The following is a 27,789-nucleotide window of genomic DNA, read 5'->3' as shown; positions in this document are numbered from 1 at the left end:
AGATAGCTGTCATCTTTATAAAAAAGTCGACCAAGGAAGAGCGATAACTGAAATTTATAATTTTTCAAATTAAGGGATACGATTATTAATATGAGTTATCGATCTTCCTGAGCTAGCCTCTTTGTTCAGGGGAAAGAAAACTATCAACTTCGTTTAAACAAGATATAAATGCATATATCCTCTCTTCACCTATGAATTAAATAGCTGAAAATTCTGCAAAGCTACTAGTCTTTCTCTGCTCTCGTCATTGTTTACAGTCATCTTGAACTTCTCGTTGTTATTGAACTCAGGCAAGGTCAGTTCAGTTCAACAAAGGTGTGGCTAGTGATTGTGCAACCCTTGCATCAGTATAGAGCCCTCGCAAAGGATATCCATTGTCTCTTGGGACTGAAAATAAGCGGGGGGGGGGGTCAAAGTAAAAAGAAAAAAAAAACAGGTTTAAGAAGAGCATAGTGAGAGAAAAATAAAACGAACGAATTCCCGTTTTCACTTTACGCATCCTCGAAAGTAGTTGTAATAGTAGTCTTACTAGTGTTAACGAAAACGTTCTGTTATTTGTATATTCTGTTCATCTCTTCTTCTCTAACTACTAATTCTACTATTGCTTTGGCCAAAAACTGCTTTTTATTTCTGTATTTTATATATATTACAATTTCTTTCTTTCATCTTTTTTCGACTTACACTATTTCCCTTTCACTATTACTATAATACTTGTACAACTGCTACTCGTTGGTCGCTGTAGTAATGGCAGTATCAATAGTCACAGAAGTAGCACCACAACTACTACTACTACTACTACTACTATCAACACTTTTACTACTACTACCACTACTATTGGTAAGCTGGAGTTGTTGAATTCCTCGTCAACACGTACGAACTTCGGTGGTCCACCAGCCGCCGCCGAGACAATAGAGGCTGCAAAACGGCACCGTATATATCAAGACACAGACATGGAATACAACTTATCAACGTTTTGATATATAGGAAATTAAAAAAAACTAAGTTCAGGGAGTAAACACTAGAGAGAGTGCGAGTGCGAGCGAGCGAGAGAGACAGAGAGAGAGAGAGAGAGAGAGAGTGTGTGAGGGAGAAAGTCCTGGTCTGGAAAAGAAGAGAGTGTTTGAGATAACGAGGGGCAATTGCAATTTAAAGTTTAAATATATCTATGCATATATGTCTATATGTATATATATATATTATTTAAAATAAATGAACGAAAAAAAGTAACAAAAGGTAAAAAAAAATTATAAAATTAAAAAGTGTTAAAAAAAATATACCTAAAAAATATTAAAAAAAATAAATAAATAAAATAAAGGGTGACCAACAGTGGATTTATCAACAGTATTAAATCATTGGAGAAGGACTTGATACACAATTCGTGATGGGTTGCACTTCGAGTATCCGAGGTACCCGAACGGGTTATTGTCGGGACCAGGCGGACGACTCCAATTCTCCAATTGCCAGTTCGCCCAAAGCGAACAGGCACTCCCCCACGGACCAACCTAATCAATCTGGGAATTTACCTTTGGAAAATTCGGATTCTGACGAACTCAACGAAAACGATGATCAGGTAAGGAAAACCCTTTCTGTTTTTGTTTGTTTATTTTATTTATTTAATTTTTTTTTTTTTTGGTAAAAAACAACAACAAAACAAAACCAAACAACGGGGGGGGGGGGAAACAAAAACACAGACTTCCCCTATAAACTAATAATGATATCCCAAATCTTAACAAGGTCGGAGGACTTCACCCAGAACATAAGCCCATACCAGTGCAGCCAGGTCGCGTTAAACAAGATAAACGCTGATGACGATCATAATAATAATAACACCAACAACAACAATAATTCCTACTACCACCACCACTACTACAACCGCGAACAACAATAACATACCCCCCACCCCACCTGTAGAATGTAAGTATTATCCGTGATTGTCATCTCTTCTACGGTTTGCATGTTCTTATCAAGTTGCAATCGCAGGAGGGCAAAATTAGACATAAGGGCAGTTCTTTATGTGGAGGAAATCCAGCCCAGCTCCTCAAAAGGAATCCCATTGAAGTAGAACAACAACAACAACAACAACAACAACAACAATATAATAATAATAATAATAATAATAATAATAATAACAACATTAACAATAAATAATAATAATAAATAATTGCCTCAGACTAGAAGGATTTCTTTTCACTGACCAAGGACAGAAAACTCAAATGTAGTGTCAGAAAAGATACTACCCCCCCCCCCAAAAAAAAGGAACTTGGAAGGCTACTAGGGAAAAGTGGTTAATTTCATTGTGGGGAGGCCGAGAGATCGATCCTGCCTTAGCAACTGACAGTAACTATGATGCGGATGCGCCTAACATAGGTTAAACTAAGAAATCTTACTAAACGCCATTAAAATACCAATCAATGAATCGGATGACAATGAAGACATTCTATTAAAGCATGTGACCTGTCCAAGAAAAAAAAAATAGCAATGGAAAAATAGGGGTCTCAAATAATATTTAAAGTAACCGCTAAAATAAAAAGTAAAAACAGATAACCTGTCAAGTCTGACACTGGTTCTCTGGATGATCTCAGCGTGTAGCGGGGTTCTGTTCGGTTTCAGGAAGCCATCCTCCCAAGTATTACCACTTCTTCGGGAGAGGGAATGGTATTTCTTTATAACCTTAGCCCCCCCCCCTCCGAAAATATCGACGGGGCCGATCACGGCAAATTTTTGCAACCGTTCAATGCATCCTCCTTCGTTTAAAGGTGAGAGCACCTCCGTCCTTTTACATCCACCCCGTGTCACGTCCACTCTTGGTGCGAAGAATGGTAGATATTACCTATTAAACATACCGCACAAAGTGCACTCACTGTACACACAGATCTTCCCCCATGACCTGGAAATTTGTCTTGATACAACTTTATAAATGTCTCTACTTACAAAAGTTCCCTTATCAATAGACGCCACATTTTTATTATTTTTTTTTTTTAGCATAAATACATTTTTCACCGATCTTATATTGATACATACGTGCTATCTGCTGCTGCACTAGTCCAGCTCCAGCTGTCTTGCACACACACACGCTCGAGTACGCACGCATACACACGCACACGCACGCATGTATAATTGCATGGTTCAATGCTTTTGTTATAAGTTTAATCAATGTTCACATTTTAAAACGCAAAGCTATATGGGCTAGGATTAAAGTGTAGTATCGGTTCCATTCTCTGCCAAAGGAGAGACTGATAAACATTTTTATATTTCTTTTTCTTGCCACTGTCGCGAGCAGTCGAGCACTTAAATATGGTGAGCTCAAGCTGGGTTTTATTCACAATCACATGGAAACGCACACATTGTGTCAAACTGCCCTCGCGGGGAGGCAAGTAGATGGAATTGAAATGTCTTTATTTACTTGTCTCCCCATGAGGACGGAGTTAGACACAAGGTAGGTCTTTAATGTGGGTAAAACCAAGCTTCCCGAAATGGGCACTATCCATTGGGAACGAAAATAAACATTGCGACAATCTAAAAGGATTTCTCTTTTATTGACCGAGAACAGATACTACGTAACAACAGTTTATAAATAAATACTTATTTTCTCTTGTGAAGTAATGCCCCTGCATTGCGATTTTTGGTTACGAACTGATCAATCAGTTTGCAGGCTGCACTGATTCCATCTGTTCCCTGAAGAACCACTTCGGCTACTTTGAGAATCACGTTCGCTCAGCAGAAAGAATCCTGAAAGCTTACTTGCTCCTATCCAGTACGCGATCAAGCATCGACTATCTATACCTGACAGACTTTCGGGGATCCAAATAAGTTTCTAACTCTTAATTTCTTCACTTGGTACTTCCTTCCACCTATATCAGATAGTGTAAATAATTAAATAAACCTTTTCGTTTGTTTATAACAAAAAAATATTTCAGTGCAGTGACATAAATGCACAAGTATAGAGTTTTCTTTTTTGGTACAAACGCCCCCCCCCCATACACACATACACACACACTTTCTTGTGACAGTTTTCCTTACTTACTATTACTTACTAAGAATAAATAAGAGTTAGTCCTAATATCCAGTAGTAAGATCATTTCTTAAAACTACACTGTGTTCTTAGCCAAATGCAAGTTCATTTATTAAGTACATTAATACGAATTACGAGAAAAGGTTTATATTTTTTTCTGGTTGTATTTTTGTAAGTATTAACGGATTCAATACTTAAATTATTCGTTGCGTTCGACGAGCAAACACGTGTATACGGCACGCAATACTGTATTTCTGTTATGTAATGGAATATGTGTGACGACGCGCAAGAAACGCGTTTGTAACAAAAAAGAAAAAAAAATGACACTGTACTTGTGTCACTGCGCTGAAATAACGTTATTATTTAGAAACCCATTCTTAACATACGGTGGGGAGGGTGTTACTGCTTTGTAATTATTCTGTATTTTTTCCTAACAATTTAATAAACAAAAAATATCGTAAAAATTGAATTCAACTTGAATATACTATTTGAATAAAAATAATAGCGTGGTATCATAGATGCGCAAACACTAATTTTTACACTGAATAAAAACAAACAAATATAAAATGCTCTGGTTATTTAGTCTTATTCTTGTTTTAGCGGAAACTTAAAAAAAAAATTTTTTTAACGTTGACGAAGGTATGTGACTGTCACTGTATACGGCGTTGCTTTAGATCTTTTCATATTTTTAACTATGACGTTTTTTTTTTTTTTTTTTTAAGAAATTTATTGATTTTTATGCACTTATGTTACCGTATTATTTTTTGGAAAGTATTTTCAAGTTAAATTCGAGTTTTACGATATCTTTTTATTATTAAATTGTTAGGTAAAAATACATAACTACAAAAAGAAAAAAAAACACGCGCTCAACGCTCAACATGTTAAAAATGGCTTTCTAAATATCATTATTTCAGTACGGTAACATGCATGCATAAGTATTAATTTATTTTATTTCACCAAATTATTTTTCATAACATTTGCAGAAATTAAATTACTACATTCTGTTGTAGTCATTAAATTACTTGACCGAAATTGTTATGAAATTACAATAACTTTTATTGCGGTAAATGTTTTAATCTTTAAAATGATTGGGTCTTGTAAAAGAGGAAAAACTTTCACTCTTTTAAATATTTGATAAGAATTATAAAACCAAATTAAAAAAAAAAAAAAGAAGACTTTTATTCGATAGTTTAAACGTTTCCAAATTCGAACGGGTTACGAAATAATTAGTTGGTGCTCGTGGAACCGCGCAATTTTTAAATAGTATTTTAACGTTAAATTAAAGTTTTGCGATATCTTTTTTATTAAATTGTTAGGTGAAATTACAGAATAGTTACAAAACACCTTCCTCACCTCATATTAAGAATAGCTTTCTAAATAACGTTAATTCGGCATGATTCGATAAGTAAAGTACCAATTAGTTTATTTATTCAACTATAAATAATGCATAAAAACGGCTCATTTGTTTACAAATAAAATAAATTCATTCTGATGGATTTAATGTCTTAAATTATTGCTCTTTGTACAGTTTACGGACCGTGCTGAAAACAAAAAACGTTATTAACTTGGAGGAAGGGAACTTTTATTTCGGGTTTGTATTACTGTACACATAGATTCGAAAAAGTTGTCAAAAAACAAATATATAACAAATAAATGTTATCAAAGGCAAGATAAATTACTTTTCTACCAAACTGGATATAATTTTCGTGTTTTTATTCAATTTAACATGTTTATTCAACTCGAAAAGCATACAGTGTTTACCGATATATTGGAAAGTTCAAAATGGCGGCCGACTCTCTCTTTAACACGGTAAGTTCGGAAAAAGGTGTAATAAATAATAAAATAGACAAAATACTGTTAGAAATTCGCTCAATATACGTTACCGTGACATAACTTGACATATATTCGGTGGTTTTCAATAGTATTTTGTCTAGTTTATTATTTATAACACCTTTTCCCGAACTTACCGTGTTAAAGAAAGAGTCGGCCGCCATTTTGAATTTTCCAATACATCGGTAAACACTGTATGCTTTTCGAGCTGAATAAACATGTTAAATTTAATAAAAACACGAAAATTATTTCCAGTTTGGTAGAAAAGTAATTTATCTTGCCTTTGATAACATTTATTTATTATATATTTGTTTTTTGACAACTTTTTCGAATCTATGTGTAAACAGTAATACAAAGCCATAATAATAAGTATATAAACTACTCGATCAAATTAAGTGAATGCCTTGATTAAACTATACAAGTACCCCAAAATTAAAAATATTCCAAGACAGACGCCTTCAACGCGCTTTCATAAAAACGTGTTTTTTTCCGCCGTAAAAAAAACAAAAAACAAAAAAACTACTCGATCAAATTAAGTGAATTTTTTTTTTCGGAGATCTTCAGTTCAAAACGGATACGTACAATATAACCTTTTTTCGATATTTTCATTTTTTTAATGTCTTGATTAAACTGAACAAGTACCTAAAAAAATAAATAAATAAAATGCACACACGAACACACGTGAAGTTGTATAATGGTATTGATTTATAGAAGGTGATTGCTGGCCCTGCCTACTTTAATCGTCGAAGCAATATGGGCAAGTCAAAAACGTTCTTTTAAGAAATGGGTGCATATTACACATCTGATAATGTTTCCATTTTCATGTTGACAAACGATTAACGTGATTCGACTTCATGTCGTGTTCGCTGGCTGTTAATTTGTACAAACGAACGAATGTCGACGACGTTTTTTTGTTTTTTGTTTTTTTATAATTGTTTATTATTTGCTGTGTAACTTCTTTTTCACGTCAAGTCCACTTTAGCAACGATGAGGGGTGAGCGCTTGCAAGGGCGAGTTTATTTCTTTTTCCTCTGGACTGTCAACGAAAGATGCGATATAAACATTTCGTTTACATATTTCATGATATCAGTCAGCACACTTTATTTTTCACTTGCCGAATAGTGTGTGAGCGAGTCTTACTATTAATATGCTTAAGCAAGTTAAGCATGTGTGTGTGTTTTAAAAGTCACAAGAAAACTAGATACTTGTGCTAATTATTTTTAGATAGAATTTTCAAGTTAACATTCAATTTTTACTATATCTTTATTAAATTGTTAGATGAAACGCCGAAACGGTGGACCTGAAGAATTTTTTATCCCTGTCTTTTATTTTATTTATTTATTTATTTAATTTTAGCGGATTATTATCGAATGAACATTAGTTCATCAGATTATTAAAAAAAGAAAAGAAAAAGAAAAAAAGGAAATGAAATAAAAGTCAAGGTGCTTATTTACTTATGTCACCGTGCTATTTTTTTAAATAGTATTTTCAAGTTAAATTCTACTTTTACGATATTTTTTATTGTTAAATTATTAGGTGAAAGTACAGAATAATTACAAAACACTCTCCCCTCCTCATGTTAAGAATGGCTTTCTAAATAATAGCGTTATTTTTTCAGCACGGTAACATAAGTGCATAAGTACCAAAGTCAATATTGAAACATTTGTGGCGGATGTGCTCAGTTTCTAATGCAACGGTCTAGTAAATCGACCACGACGACCACCCATTTTAGTACCACTCGACGTTTTTAAGCCAAATTTCACGAATTTAGCCTTTTATTTGGAGATTATTTTTAAAAGCGAATTAAAAAAAAAAAAAAAAAAAAAAAGACTAAACTACTTAACAAAAGGTTAAGTGGGCGAAATTTAACCTAAAATGCCGAATGGTTCTAAAATGGGTGATCGATTTACTAGAACGTGGCATTAAAGACTGAGCATGAGTACCCCCCCCCCTTACAAATATCTAAATATTGACTTTTTAACATTTTTTATTGATAATCTAGTAGACTAGTGTCCATTAATCCGCTGGAAAAAAAAATAGAGAAGGGTGGGCCCGGTGGGGATAATATTCTTCGGGTCCGCCGATAAAAGTATAGATTAGTTAACCTCTCCCATGTTAAGAATGGCTTTCTAAATAATAACGTTATCATTCCAACACAGTCCGTAAACTGCACAAGCACCACAAAAAGATCTCCAACACATGTTCTTTTCTGCGCTTCTCACAAAATTCTGTTCAAGTGTCGCTTCCCTTAATCGTATTTCTTGTCATAAAATAAAATATTTTGCTTTGTAATGTATTTTGAACTTGAAAAAGATTCATTGATGCTTATGCACTTATGTTACCGTGCTATTTTAAAAAATAGTATTTACAAATTAAATGCAGGTTTTACTATAGCTTATTATTATTATTATTATTATTATTATTATTATTATTATTATTAAATTGTTAGATGAAAGCACAGAATAATTACAAAACCACCTCCCCTCTCCGTGTTAAGAATGGCTTTCTAAATAATAACGTTTTATTTCAACACGGTAACGTAAGTGTATAAATATCGAATCATTTTCATTTTGACAATTGGTTTTATCCTGGTTAACTTATTGTTATTGTTTTATTATCACGTACTCACTAGGAGTTCTCCCATACCTACCCAGGTCATGAGTGATTACTCTGCTCACTGATAATAATCGCTCGTGTTCCCTGTAGTCTGAGTGACAACAAGTTTCCTAGATTTCTAGTACTCTCCGCCTCTATCGATAACAATTGCGATCGATTTTGTGTTATCTCAACGGCTGCTTACCATTAATTTATCACTAGCAATTCATCTCTGGGATTTGGTTGGCAAGGCCTCCCCAAAGTCTTAGTACTCTCCGTACTTTTGCAGTAGGGGTATGATTAGAGTTCTTATTACTGGATCTTTCCATTCTCCTTGGCCGTTTACGACTATTTTGTGTGATATCAACCGAAGCTGGTACCATCAAACTGTGTTTGTTGTTATTATTATTCAGTGATTAATATTCACCCACTAGTCACATGTCATCATCATTGCTCGTTCGTTCACTGTGGTGTTCCTGAAGTCTTAGTGACAACAAGTCTCCCCAGATTTCCAGTGCCACCCACCTCGTTCTATAACCAGCGAAGTTAACTTCACATTATCTCAACAGCTGCTTACCATTGGTATTCTTTGGGACTTGGGTGTCAAAAAGCCTTTCCCAAGAACCCAGTCCAGTCCACTCTTCCAGTGGATATCTAGCTAGTGCTCTCTCTCCTCGGTCCTCCCGGACTCTTCACATCTTTCACCATTTCTTTCTTTTTTTTTAAGAGGAGGGAGATATAGTATTTTACACTTTCGGTTTTCTTGGTTCCAAGTTATTTGTAAGTATGTAAATTAGAATTTTATTTCAAGACAAATAACATTAAGGATAAAATCCTATTTCAGTCACGTAAATATAACGATTATTCAATTCATAACCCTGTCCTTTAATTAGGAAAATATAAGCTTGAGTTATCATTCTTCCCTAGCTAGCCTCTTTTTCGACTTGTTTATGAAGATGCTAGCTGTATTTCCCCTAATGTTTCGCGTATACGAGGAAACTTACAATGATATTTATTCTTTTTACTAAAACGTTGTTTAAATAAAAGATGTTTATTAATCATGACGGAAGTATTTCAATCTAAATAACGTGATATGGAAAAAAAAAAAAAAAAAAAAAATGGGTTAAAGTTAAGCGAAATAATTGAGAAATTCCAACGTCCTTTATGCTGGAGTTGGACCCACAATTCTTAGCTTAAAAAATCAATTAAAACATTGATTAATTTTGTTTTCCGATTCACAATCCTTGGCCCTTTGAAAAAATATCAATTTGTTACAAACTTTTTTCCCTGTAATTTTTAGAAAAAAATAAATAATTTTTTTTTTGTTTTGTAAATTCAGTATCCTAAGGCTTCAATTTCTCAATTATTTAAAAAAAATAATTCCGAAAAACAAATCTTTATATTTCAATAGGATTTTTACAAATAATTTATTAAAATTTAGTTACCCCTTCTCTTTTTTATTTAGTTATTTATTTTTTAATTCGCCGTGATAATATTTTTCGGTATTTATGCCCCATGCTATTTTATTTTTTAGATAAGATTTTCAAGTTAAATAAAAGATACCATAAAAATTAAACTTATCAAATTGTAAGATGAAAGTACAGAACAATAAAGCGACCTCTCCTCCCCATATTAAAAATCAGTTTCTAAGTAATAACCCTACTATTTCAGCAGGGTCCGTATTCTGCATAAGTACCCATTTTTCATTGTAATATTTTTCACGTGTAAAATTACATTTTATTTCCGTTTAGAAATTAACTTAAAGCTTTTATCTTTGAAAAACAATCCAAGATTAAACGGAAACTAATAAAATAATGTATGATAAGCACCTTTTAACAGCTGAGCAACCGGAAAAGTCGCTGCCATTTTTAATTAAGTTTCATATATTTTGCAATTTTATTTCGAACTCCGCTTTCAATAAATAATACTCACTGAGTACCAATCGACTACCCCCTTTCTAGTTTTATATAAATTAAATTTCAAGGCATTTGTGCATTCTAGTTAACAGCCTAGAAATCGATGGGGGATATATATTACAAATCGCTTTTACCAAACGCAAGAATTTTTTTTTTTACCGAAATGTATAGTTTTAAAGTGTGGAAACTGATTGTAAGATTCATCTTTGAATATGTTATGGTCACTTTCACTTAACCAAAAACTATTGAATAAAAACATGATGGTCGATTTTGTTTGAAGACGATCTTAAAAAATAGTAAGAAGAAAAGGCAATCACCCTGAATTTAGGGTTAATGATACCATAAGCCTTTTTTTTTTAAATTAACTTTTAATTCTAATAAGCGACCCCCCCAAAAAAAATAGAAATCGACTGCCATCTTTGATTGACTCGGCCAAGTTAAAGTAACGAAGCAAATTTTGAAATAACAGCACTTAGTTTCAGAACTTTAAAAAATTAATTATAATAAAAAATATTGAAATTAATTTTATATTGACTTTCTGCATATTCCTCGTTCCTTTCAAGGTCTGTATATTTGCTTCCTTTTTCGATCTTGATTTTTACTTTGTGATCTGCTGAGACGGCACAATCTACAAGTTTTCTGTTTTATTCTTGTTAACTATCATGACGTCCTATCCCCTTGCTTGGATGAATTTATCTGTTTGTACCACTATGTTCCAGGGCATTTTGTGATTTTTTTTTTCCACTACTGTCTCCGGTTTTTGTTGATACCATCTGCCTGCATGTTCAACATGTGACAATGTCTGTTCTTGTATTCTTTAAGGGATAATTCACTGTATTCATTTATGTGATTTATCATTTCGTCTCTTTGTCCACATAATCTACATTTACTGTTTTTCCTGTGTTTTATCTATTTTAACCATAACGTAGTTGGTTTTAATTGCATTGCTTGGTGCAGCTGTCAGTAGTAATTCCATTTCTTTGTTCCAGTTTCCTTTCTTGGCCATCTCCAAATATTTTTTGTGAGTCCCTTTGCTTCTTGTGAATCGTCGATGCATCTCTTCCTGTTCTTCTCTTGCTCCAATGATCAGCCTTTCAGTGTTCTTGGCTATGTATGTTTCCAATTCTTTTTTTTTCTTCTTAAAGTGTAGTACATTGTTCATGGTCATTCGTTTCCTAGTTTTCTGATCAAGATGCCTAAATTCTTTTGTCCAGCTTATGAATATGAATAGCGATCGAGACAAAAAAAAATGGCAATGAATGGTGTAGTTTTAGAAAATTTTTAAATCCTATTAAAAGTTCAGAAAAAATCGTATGAAAAGCAGAATAATATAAAACATTTTCTACAAAAAGTTTTATATTCTGCTTTTCATGATAAAATTCAGGCTGTTATTTTTCTGGGGGAAAAAGTTGCTCAAGAATAATGGATTTTAATAGATTTTAATTCGTTTTAAAAACAACTACTTGTTTATTTTTCAATTCTTTGATCGTGCCTACATAAAATGCAATAAGAAATATTCAAGGCGATATGAGTCCTCTCTTATAGAAGTACCTACATTTCCTATAAAAATTGCTTGGTTGAACTCAACAGCATAACCCGATGATTGTGCCTAAGGCGAGAAGCATTAAACCCATTCTTCCTTCTCTCAGAGAAGGTAATGTTTGGGAAAATGATTTTACGAATTATGATTTTTTTTAAATTGGAAGTTAACCACTTGAGAAAACAAAACACCTCCTGTCATCATTGTAATTTGAATGTAATGGCAAGACCTTTTTTTTTTTTTTTTTTTTTGACCCGATGTCAAAGGACGTCTTACCAGGAATAATTACTGTTTAATGGGCAATTGTTTTTATTTATTTAAATTTTATTTTTGTTCTTGTTTTTTTAACCAATTACTAGCTTTGTGTCATTAACCAAGTGAATAGTTTTATTTTATTTATTTTTCTCTTTCTTCTCTGTCAAAATGAGTTGCCGGGAGAACACTAAAGAAAGAATCGATCCTTTTAAAGTTTTTTTTTTTTTGTGATCAGATTCTCACTTTTTTCTTTTTGTTTGTTTGATGTCCAACGCAAATTGTTGCAATGGCTGTTACTGAGCCAGTCAACTATATTGCTACGCAATGTTTGGAACATATTACAATATATGTTATAATGCATATATTAATAACGTTAGGACAAATTCTCTTGTGTGTATAATTTTGTATGTAACAAACTTTCACGAAAAATACTCGTCTAGTTGAAGCCACTATCAATAATTTCTTTACCTGTGCCTAAACCGAAACATAGATTCCATGAACAAAACTTCTTTCTTAGAACTGCACGCCTGTGGAACTCTTTTCCGTTTGTCTACTATCCGGCTGACTACAATATGGTCGCCTTCAAGTTCAATGTAAACAAGTTCTTGGTGAGCCATCCTCTTATGTAATCCAATTTACCAAATCCCCCCCCCCCAAAAAAAAGAAATTCTGATAATTATATGTTCAATTACAATTTTTAATTACTACTGAATGCCTAGGAATCTAGACTTTCACTTTGTATTGGAATCGTCTGGATTATGAATGATCTTTCTTACTTTCTCTGATTAATGATGTAATCTACTGTGCGTGGTTAGCCCTCATCTATTTTGATGGATGACGTCATCATTCATTTTCCTCCTTATATGATGTCGTCCACTGTGCATAATTATCCCACACCTATTTTAATGGATGACATCATCATTCATTCACATCATTTTTGTGATGACATACATTGTGCACGGGAACAAACAACCATGGTAACAGGACTCACCAAGTTTTAGTAGTATATATACATAGCTATTAGAGCCTTTCAAGAGCTATAATCCTTAAAATCGATCTCACGTATTGGTTATTTTTAAAAACGGTTTAAGTGGACTTAAGACTGTACCCTTCTGATACACACACTAAATTAAAAAAAAAAAAAAATTATTTATGAATTTGTTTTTAATGAATTGATATTGATTAGACGTCAAACTTGCAGATTATCGCGAAAATATTCGGACTACTGTTCTCATCTTCAGTATTATTCGACCAATGTTTTAACTGCTGTAAACTCCAACCTTCTTTGGGTGTATCTTGTCAAATTTGTGAATCTTTCTGTCAAAATCTGGAATCGGCACGGAATTTCGAACGGAACCTTTCATTTAATTAACAGGGTAGCATGCTTTTGGTTTATTCGGTCATGACCGGATAGAAGTTTTGAATAATTTGTAATTGTATGCTTAGTATCGCTTGCACTGACGATTGATCTTCAACCTTTAGAAAAGTCACTTACAACTGAATTTTTGTACTAGTACTTTATCCGTTATACCACGGGTCCTTGGCATAACGAGAGCATACTATCCCGATGGATTGAATAAAGGGTCCTGCTCGAAATTCAGTGCAGATTCCCAAGTTTGATGGAAAGTTTACCGATTTTGACAAGATACTCCTGGAGAAGGTCTGAGAATACATCATCCAAAAATGTTTTGCGAATAACACTAAAGATGAAAACAATAGCGTGAATGATACAAATAATAAAAACTAGTCCTTCTCATCTGAAGGATCTAGAAACGCAATTATTGGGAATAATTTTCATTTGTGCACCGTTTTTTAACATCGAGCAATCGAGTCTATATTTAAATTTTTACACTGTTGTACGCTATGGCATATTTCTTACTGCAGAGAAATATTAAACACTAACTAAAGAGATTTGATATACTGTTGAACAGACAAACCAAACAAAACCTTTCATTTGACATTTTAGCTGTCTGCTGAATTGTTTCAAAACAAGATGTACATAACACGAACATTACAAGCAGCAAGTCAACCTTTTGTGTGAAGTTTTATTCTACAGAAACCATCAAACAAATTTTTGTGCCAGTTAGTTTTTTTTTGTTTTTTTTGCATCATTCCACTGTGTTACGATATATAATGTCTATATATATAATATATATACAGGGTGACCCTTCCCCCCCAAAAAAAACGGGCCCCAACTCTAATTAATAAACTTACACGGGCCCGTTCTTTTTGGGTCAGCCTATATATGTGTCAGTAATTTATAGTCTCCATGTTTACTAAGAATTAAAAGTCTGAGCTCCAATCTATGGTTCCCCTCCATTACTGGACTTTTACAAAATAACACTCGACTAGCTACAACCATTATCAACAATTTCCGCCACTCTCTATCTGTGCCTAAATCTAAACACGAATTCCGTGAACAGAACTTCTTTCCTAGAACTGTCCGTCTGTAGAACGCTGTTTCACTGGCCAGCTTCCCAGCTGATTACAATATTGTAGTCTTCCAAGTCTAATGTAAACAAGTTCTTGTTGAACCGTCCCCTTAAATAATCAAATCCTACCCAATCTACGTCATTAACGATTGCTTACTACACTACAACCTTACATTCATTAACCCTTATCTTCGAGTGGCCTTCAGGCCTTTATAAGTGGTGACTCCCTTGTAAAAAAGACAAAAACAAATTCAAAAATTACATTTTTACATCTTAATGGTTATTTATTAGATAAACATATGACAGTATTTTCTTTGCTTATACATTTACAAACACATTCTATCAAAAAAGAACTTGGAGGCTTACTGGAAAGAACTTGAATCCTTACTAGACACTGTTCTCATGTGTCTAAGGTTTCTTGTACAAGAGTTTATCAGGAAAACCTGGCATCAGGATACTTTTCCTTACTAGTAAATCTTGACCAAATATTCAAAATCACACGGTATTCGCAGTCCAAATAAGGTTTCTTCGGTATGACTAACCTACACTGGTTTATATGAGGAATGGTGCATCCTCTTCAAGTGATGTTGCCTATAGTAACACCACGAAGCATGATACTCAATCAGACTAGATGGATTCTTGTCCTTAACTCCAACAAGACCAAGAAACCAGAATAAAGATATACTATAACATACTCTACCGATCAGTTGGGGAGAGAAAACTTAACTTCTTTACTAACTCAACATTTGAAATGTAAATGAGATTTAATGTAATATTCAAATATTTATATATCTCATATAGATATCAAGTGTTAACCCCTTTTTGTTCTTTTTTTTTTTTTTTTTTGAGAACTTCGATTGAAGTAAAATGAAACAGAGAGAATCAAAGACTCAATATCTTCAATCTCCAATTCTACATCAAGATATCATGCGAAATCTGACATAGGTCTTCAATTGGATCTAGGATAGGTCAATTAGTCACTCCTGGTCGTTTCTAGCCAACATAGTAGATAGAGCTATTAATTAAACATTTTGGTGTTCATTGTTATCATCATGATTTATTATGAACAATATCGTAATTTGACTTTCATGCCATAAAGTTGATAAAATAATAATCGTATTCACTATGAGTTTTCACACAGGTCAATATCAGATTGCTCACTGATAATAACCAATGATGTTCTAGCGTCTGGGTGACAATCAATCTCTCCAATTTTCCAGTACTCTCCACCTCTTTCGATAAGCTTTGATTTCTTGTTGGCAATGACCATTAGACTTCATTAGAATTTGAGTAGCAATAAGTCTTCCCAAGATCTCAGTACTCTTAGCGCTCATCTTGTGGAGGTCTGATTAGTGCTTTCTCTCCTCTTTTCTTCCATCCTCCTTTATCCTTTGTGACTATTTTGTATGGTATTAGACTAGGCTAATAGGACCCAGTTTATAAGATTTCTCGCAGTTTTAGTTCTCTAGAGTTCCATAAGATTTCAGTTGTTTTCATCATAACCGTCTGCTGTATAATCTCAATCTTTCCCTTGATTACAATTTCTCCTAGTCTTTTTCCAGGTTTTATTATTATTATTATTATTATTATTATTATTATTATTATTATTATTATTACTAATTTGTACCTGCTCCTTGAGCAATGTTAATACTGAAGCTGAGTATGTCAGTTTCCATCTTCAGCTAGGTTGTACTGCCTTAGAGCTAGTCTAAAGAGCAGAATAATTTTGTTGGAGAGCAGTTGCTTGTCTGTGGAAAAAGTACTGCACTGGTAAAGTGGCAAATCCAATGTTTTGCCTGGAACTAATGTCAAATAGCTTTATACTTACTTTTTTGCAGCTTATCAAGAAAAATATTGTCACTTAGTTTAAAAATATATTCAAGTAATTTCCTTTTCCTTTTTACTCCCCTTCCTTTCTCTTTTTACTCCCCTTCCTTTCGCTTTCTACTCCCTTTCCTTTCTCTTCTATCTTTTTATCCTCTCCCCAGCTTGTCTTCCTTATACAAAAGTGACAAAATAACTACTCCTGTATCAATATATAGAAATTAATACACACAACAAATTTTGTTCATCCGATAGTTCTTACAAAGTCGTTTTTTTACGATTATTTTTTTGTGAAATTGTTCTTAATCTTATCTACCTACTTTTTCCAACGAACATATTACTCTATTAGCTAACAAATTCAATTCAATAATACATTTTTATTATTATTATTATTATTATTATTATTATTATTATTATTATTATTATTATTATTATTATTATTTATTTATTTATTTATTTATTTATTTTTTTTTTTTTTAAGCTTCGATTATATAGTTACCTACAATTTCAATTCATATGCGAAAATTACTAAACCCTGGGAATAAAATTCCATATGGAAATAAACACAAGTTCCACGTATTTTAATTATGTTTGGTCATAATATCGCCCAAAGGAAGACCGGGGATTTTTAAAAACAACCTGTTTATAATATAAACAGCAACTGATAATGCTATGAGAATATTAATTTATTTGTGATGTTTGGATTAAAAATATACGTTTGAGAATCTTGATATTTTATAATATTCTAATTGGTAAAAAAAAAAAAATGTTTTCGGTTAGCAATCTTTTTTGTTTTCATTATTTTTTTTTTCATCTTTTTTTTTAGCTACTTCATCTCCAACTTTTTTGTTTTTTCGTTTTCATCTTTTTTCGTCTACATCTTTTCTTTTTCGTCTTCATCTTTTCTGTCTTTTTCGTCTTCATCTTTTGTATCATTTTTGTCTTCATCTTTTTTTTTATCGTTTTCGTCTTCATTTTTATCGTTTTCGTCTTCATCTTTTTATCGTTTTCGTCTTCATCTTTTTATCGTTTTCGTTGTCATCTTTTTATCGTTTTCATCTTCATCTTTTTTGTCGTTTTTTTTCTTTTTTGCCATTTTCATTTTCATCTTTTTTGTTATTTTTGTATTCTTCATCTTCTCTGTCTTGTTCATTACTTTTTTTTATTTCTTCATTTTCATCTTTGTCTTCATTTTCGTTTCCTTCTTCATCTTAGTCTCCTTCATTTTCGTCTCTTCCGTCATCTTTTTTATTGCTTTCTTCGTCATCTCTATTTTCTTTTTCTTCATCTTCTTTTTCATCATCTTCTTTTTCATCATCTTTGTTATCTTTGTCTTTGGATATATTTTTCTTCCCAGTTTTTTTCTTGTTTTTTTGTAACATTAAACTGCCCTAAATATCCTTGGCCAAGGTATCCATCCTTTCTAAATTAATTATTCTATTCCCCACCTGTATCAACTACTCAAGTTTTTTCTAAACCAATCGTCTTGGTTATGACACAAAACTGCACCCAATGATGAGACCCACTGTGAAATCATTGGGGAGTGTGAAGACACCCCTTAGTTGACATTACTCCCAGGTAAACTTTTGCTCGGAATAGTAGTATTCGTCAGTCATACCTACAAATTAAGTAGAATCTATCATTTTTTTTTAACAAAATATACGCATACAAATTAATCTACACACCATATGCAAAATATTGGCAATATGAATACATATCTGAAGATATTAGAATGGAATAGAAATTAAAGCATAAAAATCTTCACAAAAAATTATTGAGTAGAATTTTAATTAAAAATCAAAATCAATTTTATCATATTTTACTGATCCGCCATTGATAAGAACGGGAAAATCCTGTAAACCAAGGGAAGATAAGTCAGTCAGTCATTTAACCAAGTTAAAATGGCTAGTAGATCGGCAAAATATGGAAATTGATTTTTATCTTTAATTAAACTTCTATTCGATAATTTTTCGTAATTTTTTGGTAAGGATACTTATTTTTGCTTGATATGTATTTTTTTTTAAATTGAAATGCTGTTTTCACTTGTGTCCAATGCTATATAAGCACCATAATTTCCTTAACATTGATTTTTGTTTTTCGTTTTTTTTTTCCTGATCACTTTTCACTCTTTTTCTCTCCTTCCTACTCTTTCTCTACCTTTCTTCTTCCATCTCTTTTTACTTCCGATCTCTCTTTCTCTTCTTTCTCTTTCTCTTTTAATCATTTACATCATATTCTTCTCCCATTACCTTGTAGAATAGGAAGAGAAAGCCTCATTTTCATATTTAAATCGATTTTTATTGATCGTCTTCGTTAACGTATTAATAAACGAGAAATGGAAAGAGAAGAGTGTTAGTGATAGAATAAGTCAAAGATAAATCAAAAACGTTGTAAAGTTCTGTTTGAGGAGAAAATAGTTCATATATGTGTACCGTACCATGGCCTCCGTAATAGTAGGCTTCTCCACACAAAAAATCACGTGACTTGCTATGTGACAACAGCATATTCTTTTCATTGTTTTGACTCTTGAGTATATATCCGTTAATATCTTTTATGTTTTTTATATAGACTGATGTGGTTGTCGGTTGATTGACTGTGTCGGATATATACTTGAGAGTCAAAAGAATGAAAAGAATATTCTGTTGTCACAGCCCTAGTTATGATAACCGAACCCAGGCAATCATAACATGAAACTTTCATCTCTCTGTTACAAATATTGACAGTGTGAGACTCTGGCAAAGCAATCCCTGTCATGGACGTGTATCCTGTGTCATTGGATTCCTGGCAAAAGTGCGCTGAGAATGATGGTGAATATGTAGAAATAAAAGTCTAGAGGACAAAAGGTTGCTCGTTTTAATGTCACCAATAATGTTCCGTGACAAGTACGTGCATTATAAAGATGTGTCTATATTTTCTGTATTTTTGTTTTTTTTTATTAAGTCTGATTTTAAAAAGATATATTCCTAAACTACTAACTTTATAGTTAAATAATTTATTTGAAGTTAAATTGTTTTCGGTATAAAAATTATTTACCTTTCGATTTGTATGTGCTTGTTTAATTATTGTTTGTATATTCCCTAAATTCATAATTCAGTTTTTGCAGAATTTGATTATCCCTTGCTCTAAACATACATAATTTTACATACATAATTCTTCTTTTTTTTTTTTTTGCTGTTTGTTTTAAATAAAGTTTAGTTTCAGTATGAATCGAATCGTGTTCGTTTATTTTCCGTTTTTGTACAATACAATTTTTAAAGTAAAATAATAAACAAATTTTAGTCTTTTAAATCCATAAAAAACGAGTGAAGCATGCATGGTCCCCCGTGAGTGCATAGTAAACGAGGCATAAAAAATGACTGAGTTCAGCACCCCCCCCCACCATTTAGCTCCAAAAGTCCCCAGGGGACGTCAAATCCTGATGAAAATGAACAAACAGTGCAGTTTTAGGACTTAACGTATGTAAATGTGAGTTCTGAACCATGCAAAAAAAAAAAAAAAAAAAAGTCGACCAAGTCCATCATTTGCTCCCCCCTCCTATTTATCCCCAAAAGTCCCCAAGGCCTTAACATATTTATATTTGAGTTCAACACCATGCAAAACTGCTAAATAGACATACACAGAAAATTTTGGACAAATATGGTAAAATAGTCCCAAAAATGGAGTGTTTTTATTAGCCCTAAAAGAGCCCCTGGGGCACACCCAAGTTATTGCAAAGTACAGACAAACAAAATTATATAGAAATCAGTTAGTTACAACTTTACGGAAAGTTTTATAAAAATCCAAGGCATTATTTTTAATAAGCACAAAAGTGTCAATTTTAGCCATTTTAACCTGAAAGGCACACCGGAGGGGGGGGGGCAACCGGAGTTTTCCCGGAAAATTCGTTCTGTTACTTTTTTACTCATATCATATGTTTAATATTTGTGCAAAATTTTTAAAATTTCAAGACGTAGTTATTGAGAAAAGTGCAGATGAACGAATAAGGATGAATTTATAGGTCGACTCTCTTGTCGGGAACCAACAAAATATTTATTCATAGAATGTTGCTTCTCAGAGAAATAACACACCTTTCCCCTTTTGAATAAATTCCCATTTTTCGTTTTTTTTTATTGATATTAAATAAGTTCAACTTCAGTATGAATCGTTTCTTATTTTTTTCTTTTTCAAGTTTTTAAGTTTTCTGACGGTTTTGTAACAAAAAAAAAAAAAAACTCTCATTCATTATTAACAATCTGAGTATTCGACAGATCTTGCTTGCTAAGCATGACGTTATTTTTCAGTGAGCAGGCCTACTATTACGACAGTCACGATTGAAGTTATGGTCCGGTGGCAGCCATGATGGATTATGTACTTTCTTGCCGATGTGGAGCCGTTGTCAGTACGATATTCTAATCAAGAAAAGAGGAAGTAAGCTTATGTTTACACGTTTTGTTAACTTCGATCACGTGCTCAGCTTGCCTGAAAGATGGCCTCTGATTGGGCACGCCAGAAATGAAGTTGAATGCTTACACCAACCAGCACCGAGCTTATAAAACAAAGACAGATTCAAACTCCCAAACTGTGAACTGTTGCTTCTGCAGCCACGGTCGTCCGCAACCGCCACTACTGCTACGACTTTTCTTATCAATCATCCTTTTATTTAAGTTTTTTTTTTGTGATATCACACAGTGTACACGGTAGCAAATAAGCAGCATTTTAGTAGTATATTTTGACCCAATGAAAATGTGTGTTTATATGGTCATTAGTGTAATTAAATAATACAAAAAAAGAAAATATAAATGAACAGTAAACATAGTGGAACAGACGATGTTATTCATTCATGTGTTTGAGTTGATGTGGCATATTATAACATCATACAAACTTCCGGTGGCACATACATATTTTTACAAGTTTATATAAGATGGCATTAAATTCAGTATTTACATTTCTCTAGATTAAATAGGAAACTGTCCATTCGTCTGAAATGAAAAAAGCAGTTTGATGTCGTGAAATGAAATCATGAGTTGACATGTATCTAATGTATCTGTCAACCCATAACATTATAAAGTGTTAACTTTGGTTTAAGTCAATGTATACTGATATAAAAGACATCTTTGTGCCTGTCTGTGTCTGCTAAGTACTTTTATGCTATTAGACCTTGGAATGTAAAGTTTGGTTGAAACGATTTTCTCTCTATATAAATTTGTGCTACGCTTATATACAGTTAGCTTTGATTTTCTTATAATCAGTATCCCGAGGAAACATGAGTATTCGCCCTCTTATTAGACATTTTGAATGAGATTTAAATATGTAGACGGGTGTTTTTCGTGAAAGATTGGCGAAGGGGGACCAGAGATTGGAGTTCAGACGAGCACTTGCCATGGAAATAACGATAAAACAAGGACGTTGCGAGCCTATCCTTGTTTTATCGTTATTTCCATGGCAGGTGCTCGTCTGAACTCCAATCTCTGGTCCCTCCTCGCCAATCTTTCACGAAAAACACCCGTCTAGCTGAATCCACTGTGAAAAATTTCCCCCACTCTATATCTGTGCCTAAATCAAAACGCGGATTCCATGAACAAAGCTTCTTTCTTAGAACTGCACGCCTGTGGAACTCTGTTTCGTCTGCCTGCTTCCCACCGGACTACAACTTGGATGTCTTCAAGTCCAACGTTAACAAATTCCTAATGAACCGCCCCTTTAAGTAAACACTTCATCAAATCTCCACACTAACGTAATGTACTTGCAATAACCCTTATCCCTGAGTGGCTTCCGGGCCTTGATAAGTGGTGATCACTGTGTAAAAAAAAAAATGTAGATCATAAAAAATGCGATGGGCAAATGCAGATGCGCCCGAGAATAAGTGTGTGCATGCTTTCATCGGACACCCAGTAAAATATGAGAAAATGCATTCGCCCAAGAACTAAATAAAGAAGACATCCGAGTCATTCAAGTGTAACTTTGCAGGTTATTCTTGGATTGTATCAGCGTTCGTAATTATTAACGTTATTGTTTGAGTCCGTGTTGGGTCATATCGGCGTTACTGTTCCAGTCCATGTTGGGTTGTATCTGCATTACCTTTTGAATCCATTTTTTGTTATATTGGTGTTACTGTTCGAATTCGTGTTGGGTCATATTTGCGTTATTGTGCAAGTCCATGTTGGGTCATATTGGTGTTACTGTGCAAGTTCATGTGTGGTCGTATCGACGTTACTGTTTGAGTCCATGTTGGATTGTATCAACATTACTGTTTGAGTTTGTGTTGGGTTGTATCAGCGTTATTGTGCGAGTTCATGTTGGGTTGTAGCGGCGTTAATCTGCAAGTATATGTTGTGTCGTATTGAAGTTACTGTGTAAGGTCATATCAGCGTTGCTGTCGGGATGGTGTCAGTGAACGTTCTGGTTTGAGTCAAGAGTTGTTTAGCTTGTATTGACACGTACAAGTTTTCATCATTTGAGCAATTCCGTGGTGTTAATTCTGTATGGTTGCTTTTCATGCATCCTGCAGTTGTCCAGTTTCGACTTTTGGTGTTGATTGGACATTTACCCCAATAAGATGAACCCTCTGGAAAAATGTTCCCGTTGTTCACAAAATCAAGTTCTGGGCTTAAAAGACTCAATAGTTGTTAGAATCAAGACTCTTCCGGAGAAATAGATTGGATTCTTGTGATTAGTAAGTGAGTATGCTGGTGCACAGACTTCATGAATTTTTCACCATCAATTGATTACTCAAGAAAAGAACCTCTCGTTTTGATGTCATCGAATGATCATTTGAAGATCCTCAAATGAGGTCTAATGTCACAGAATTAAAACTTATCTAGGCTCATTTAATTTCAGTGTTTTTCACTATTGCCATAGTGAATATTGCCGGATAATAATAAAAAAAACATAAGGCTGGTCCAACCAACCTTTGTTATGGGTAAGTCAAAACACATACTGGAAAAATATTTTTAGGATAATAGATAAATACTTGTCGCAATAAACTATCTAAAATTATTAATATGAATGGCATCAATCTAAGTTATTGTTGTTCAGAAAATATGCAATCAGTACTAAATAAACACAATCGAAATGATAATAGCAACAGTAAAAGTAGAACTAATGCTATATTAGTGCTAATGCAAATTTATGTAATTATCTAGGAACCCAACACGTTGTAGACTTCGTCGAAAGAAGCATAAAAAAAGAAAGAGGAAAGAAATCCAACTCGCTTTTTTCCATTGAGTCCAGAGACATTTATTTCCACCTGTGTAACACATCTATCTCTCCCGTCTCTAATGTAATCCTTTTCTCTGATCTCTGTCTTCTCAAACATTCTTTTTATAATCTTTTACCTTGGCGTGACATCATCTCGCACATGACTCGGTGATTTGCATACAGCTGTCATACGCATGTCCGTGCTCTGTTACAATTTCACATGCAAACATAATTATCGTATGATGAAATTAACGTGTGAAATTGGTATGAAAGAGCACTATAAAGTCTATATGGCACTGTCAAAATCTATATGGAAAGATGTTAGTTCTAATATTAATTGAGAAATCTTAGGGGTAACTTTTTCTTGCTATATAAATAGTGGAAACTGTAAATTATGTTTTGTGGAAAATAAACTTCTAAAAACGAAACTAAATTATTAAATAAAACAAAAATATGAATTTCTTTTATTTAAGCTCAGATTAAAAAAAAAATCATTCATGCCTTGAGTCTAACTTGTTTCATAGTTTCTGAAATAAATACACTAGTATATGATTCAAATGCACAGTTACTAGTTACTAGTGTAGCGTCTGAAGGGTCGAGCTTTAAAACGATACCGATCTCGTGAAAATCCGTCGCCTCTGTCGAAAGTTTTTAGGTAGGCATACATACAAACACACATACATACATTTAAACAGACAGGTGAGATTTATATTACATACTAGCGGGGTACCCGGCGTTGCCCGAGTGTTTGTTTCCGGGACGGGGGGGGGGGTTAAAAAATGTTATGGTAGGTAAGTAGGAAGGATCAAACCCGGAGTCATGAGTAAAAGTAGGAAAATAAAGTGTGAAAAAAAAACAAAAAAAACATCTGCAACGTTAACAGTTCGGCCACCAAGAAAAGTCCATTCCAGTTGTTTAGGAAAAAAAAAAAAAAAAAACGACTACGGTAGGTCGGCGCGAACATGAAAATATAATGTGAATTGTCCAGCACGCTAACCACTACGCCACAGAGCACTGCAGCTTAGTTTAGTGATTTTAAATAACTTCACATGAAAGAACTACGAAGCCAAACCAGTGTTCTCTTCTCAACTGTTCCTTGTGAACGATCCCCAAACGGTGTTAAGTGGTGGCAGGGGGAGGAGGAATTTATTAGAGAGAAAATATTTTACCACTTCCATTGATCTTAACCGATTTTGGCCGTGACTTCTCAGCAGAAAAAGTATAGAAATCTAAGATTATCGAGGAATTTGAGAAATAATAAGCCTATAACACACCTCAGATATTGTTCTGCCGTTTGTGCATATTATATTTGCATGAAATATCTTGATTTTTAATCCTATTAATGTCAAAATCAGACGGGAAAAAATGAGTTCATTTTATTTATATATATAGAGAGAGAAGAGATGTTCGGTAATACTGTGAAGATATAGTAAATTTTATTATCATTTATTATTGTAGAAAATATGAAAGCGGACGTTATGACTTAATGGAATGTAGTTGTTGTCGACCAACGATGTTTTCTAAATATCAAAAGTGAAAGTTTCTTATTTCAAGGTATTTATACCAGTAAAGAAAGCAGTTAGTTGTCGTTATAAAGTCTCCATTCTTTAATATTGTTGAATCTTCAGTAAAGTTATTAGACCTGTAAAAAAAGTTTCAAATGAAGTTTTCTTTTTTATATCTATATTACGGCGCTTGTTCAGCTAGCTACATTCCGAGTTATCAAGCTATCTAAATTTCCGACACACACACACACACACACACACACACACACACACACACACACACACACACACACACATTTCCCCACATCACACACAGACACACACTTACACGTGTGTGTGTGCATGTGTGTAATGTGGAAAAATATATTTGTGCATACACTGTCTATTTTTTAAAGACCAATCTTTTCAAGGTGAAAGCTCAATGATTGTTACCATATAACAACAGAGCATATATAAATAAACGATATTATCTTACATTCCGGGGACCAAGACTTTATTAATTTTACTGTGGATTTTCTCTAAACCAAAGACTTTGGTACATGTTTACAGACCGTTTCATTCACAAAAGAACATCCGAGATTAGTATGTCAATCCATGATCTATCATCCATGGACTCCCCAGAAAACCAAAGTTCTCCTGTATAATTTTATATGTATTTATGATTTATTTTTCTTAGACGTAAATGTGATTATTGACTAAAATAAAAGATGTCCAAGGAGGCTTACCAGATATATAAGGTTTTTTAAAAACTTTTCAACATATACATTCGCCATGCTGATAAAACTATTTCCTACTAGATGTACCCAGCGTTGCTCAGTATTAAGCGTAACGTTAAATTCCTAAAAAAAAATGAAGTTAATAAATGGAAAGAAACTGAGGCATGTGCATGCGAGTATTATGTTTTTTTTTTCTAAACAGTTCACTTCTTGTAAGTAAAAAAAAAAAAAAAATTCGAACTGAGATAGAAACCAAAACCTAAAGACAGTGAGTCAAGAACGATAACCATTAAGCCAGCTTGACATGATCTTTAAAAAGTGTTTTCAAACCTCGTGAAACAGTTGACAAACAGATAAAAATCTGATGATTCCTAAGTACAAATTTTTCCGTTTTTTTTTTTTTTTTTTTTTTTTTTTCGGATGAAAACTGATTAAAAAGTTTTTCACGTATCTGAATACCTTATATACCAAATTTCAAGACTGTTTGTTGAGTATATAGGTTGAGAAGTGTCCTCTCTTTCACACACACACACACACACACACACACACACACACACACACACACACACACACACATACATTCTAACTTTTATAGATATAGAGATTATTTTTACTATGCATATCAACTATAAAACCGTTCATGTCAAACTAGTTTAAATAATTATTGGTTATTCAATCTTTCATCTTCAATTTCAAATGAGATGAACAGAATTACTCGCTCTGATAATAATCCTTATTGTTGTTTTTTTTTTTCAGAAAATCTTGTTCTTGAAATAGAAACAGATGATTTTTAATTATGTTATTAAATTTGCTTGGAAAATAATAGCCAATGCTAAACAGAGAGAGAATTAATTAATGTAAAGACGTTTGAAATAGTCAACATAGGAATTGCAGACATCTGAACATTTCTACCACTGAGTACAAAACTATTTAAACTGGCATGATAATTGCTAAAATTATTGGGTGCATCAGTGAAATGTTACATTGTAATATTATACGGAATAATTACATTGATACATCGGTTCTCACTAGATCACCAAAGTTAAGTAATGGTGAGTCTGGCTAGTACCAGATGGGTGATCAAATTCGGAATACTGGGAGCGCTGTCAGTAGGAGGACATCGACACTTTTAGCATCTCCCACATTCCACTTGTCTGCCACGGGATCAGGCTGGTTGGGAAGAGAGAGTGAGGCTGGATCTGCACAAACCTGTTTCACTTCAAACAAACTCAGTATTTGTCATCCATCATCTCTAGGATGATCAGATTGGTCACCAGAAGAACATTATTATATATATAGTAGTGTTAAAGAGCATCTCCCCCCCCTCTCTGGCTTTCTTACTCTTTCTATTTTCTCTCTCTGTGTCTCTATTAGAGAATAGAGAAAGAGAGAGGGAGGGAAAGAGAGAGAGAGGTGAATAACGTGGACAGTGGACACGTTTGCAGAAGAAGGGTCAGCTGACCAGATGACGTGGTGTCATGTGATGAGGTTAGCTGATTCTTTCTTGGCAGTTTGGTTTCGGGTGTTGAAGAAGACAGACGGCTTTTCAGCTGTCCCCCCCCTGGACTGGGGAGGACGCTGACGTGTACCATCAAGCAAGCAAGGTTCACCTCCATTCTGTGTCGACCTCTGGAAGATGAATAAAAACATAAAACCTTAATTATCATCTTGGAGTGAATTCTTCATCTAACAGGCCAGCTCCCCCCCCCCAAGAGACGATTAACACCAGAGGAACAACCGACGACACATGAATAAAGGTATGTTAAGAAATGCATGTACACAAACACACACCCACGAAAACATGAACAATAAGATTAGAAACTAGACGATCACGTACACGAATCTCCTTCTTGACACTATTCCCTTTATGATACAATCTCCTTTACGACACCCCACAATACAACAGTAGTAGAGTAGTGAAAGGTAGATTTTCAAACAGAACAGGACTAGTATTATCTCATTTCACACACACGCACCGACTACTGTCA

At 33.6% G+C, this 27,789-nt stretch overlaps 1 long non-coding RNA gene across 3 annotated transcripts in view; it reads left to right on the top strand.

The window, feature by feature from the left end:
* The first annotated feature begins 602 nt into the window (after window positions 1–602).
* The window catches only part of LOC145292093 (uncharacterized), a 460,939-nt gene continuing 433,752 nt past the window's right edge, over window positions 603–27,789 (top strand). For 2 of the 3 annotated variants that reach the window (XR_013869549.1, XR_013869548.1), the window contains exon 1: window positions 603–1,570. This is a non-coding gene — a long non-coding RNA (uncharacterized LOC145292093). The remainder of the gene's footprint in view (window positions 1,571–27,789) is intronic. The other variant, XR_013869550.1, reaches the window with a different exon arrangement.

Source organism: Euprymna scolopes, chromosome 13 (assembly GCF_053919585.1).
Source record: "Euprymna scolopes isolate OS-2025 chromosome 13, ASM5391958v1, whole genome shotgun sequence".
NCBI lineage: Eukaryota > Metazoa > Mollusca > Cephalopoda > Sepiida > Sepiolidae > Euprymna > Euprymna scolopes.
Note: the sequence above shows the minus strand (reverse complement) of the source record. Positions and strands in the feature narration are given on the sequence as shown.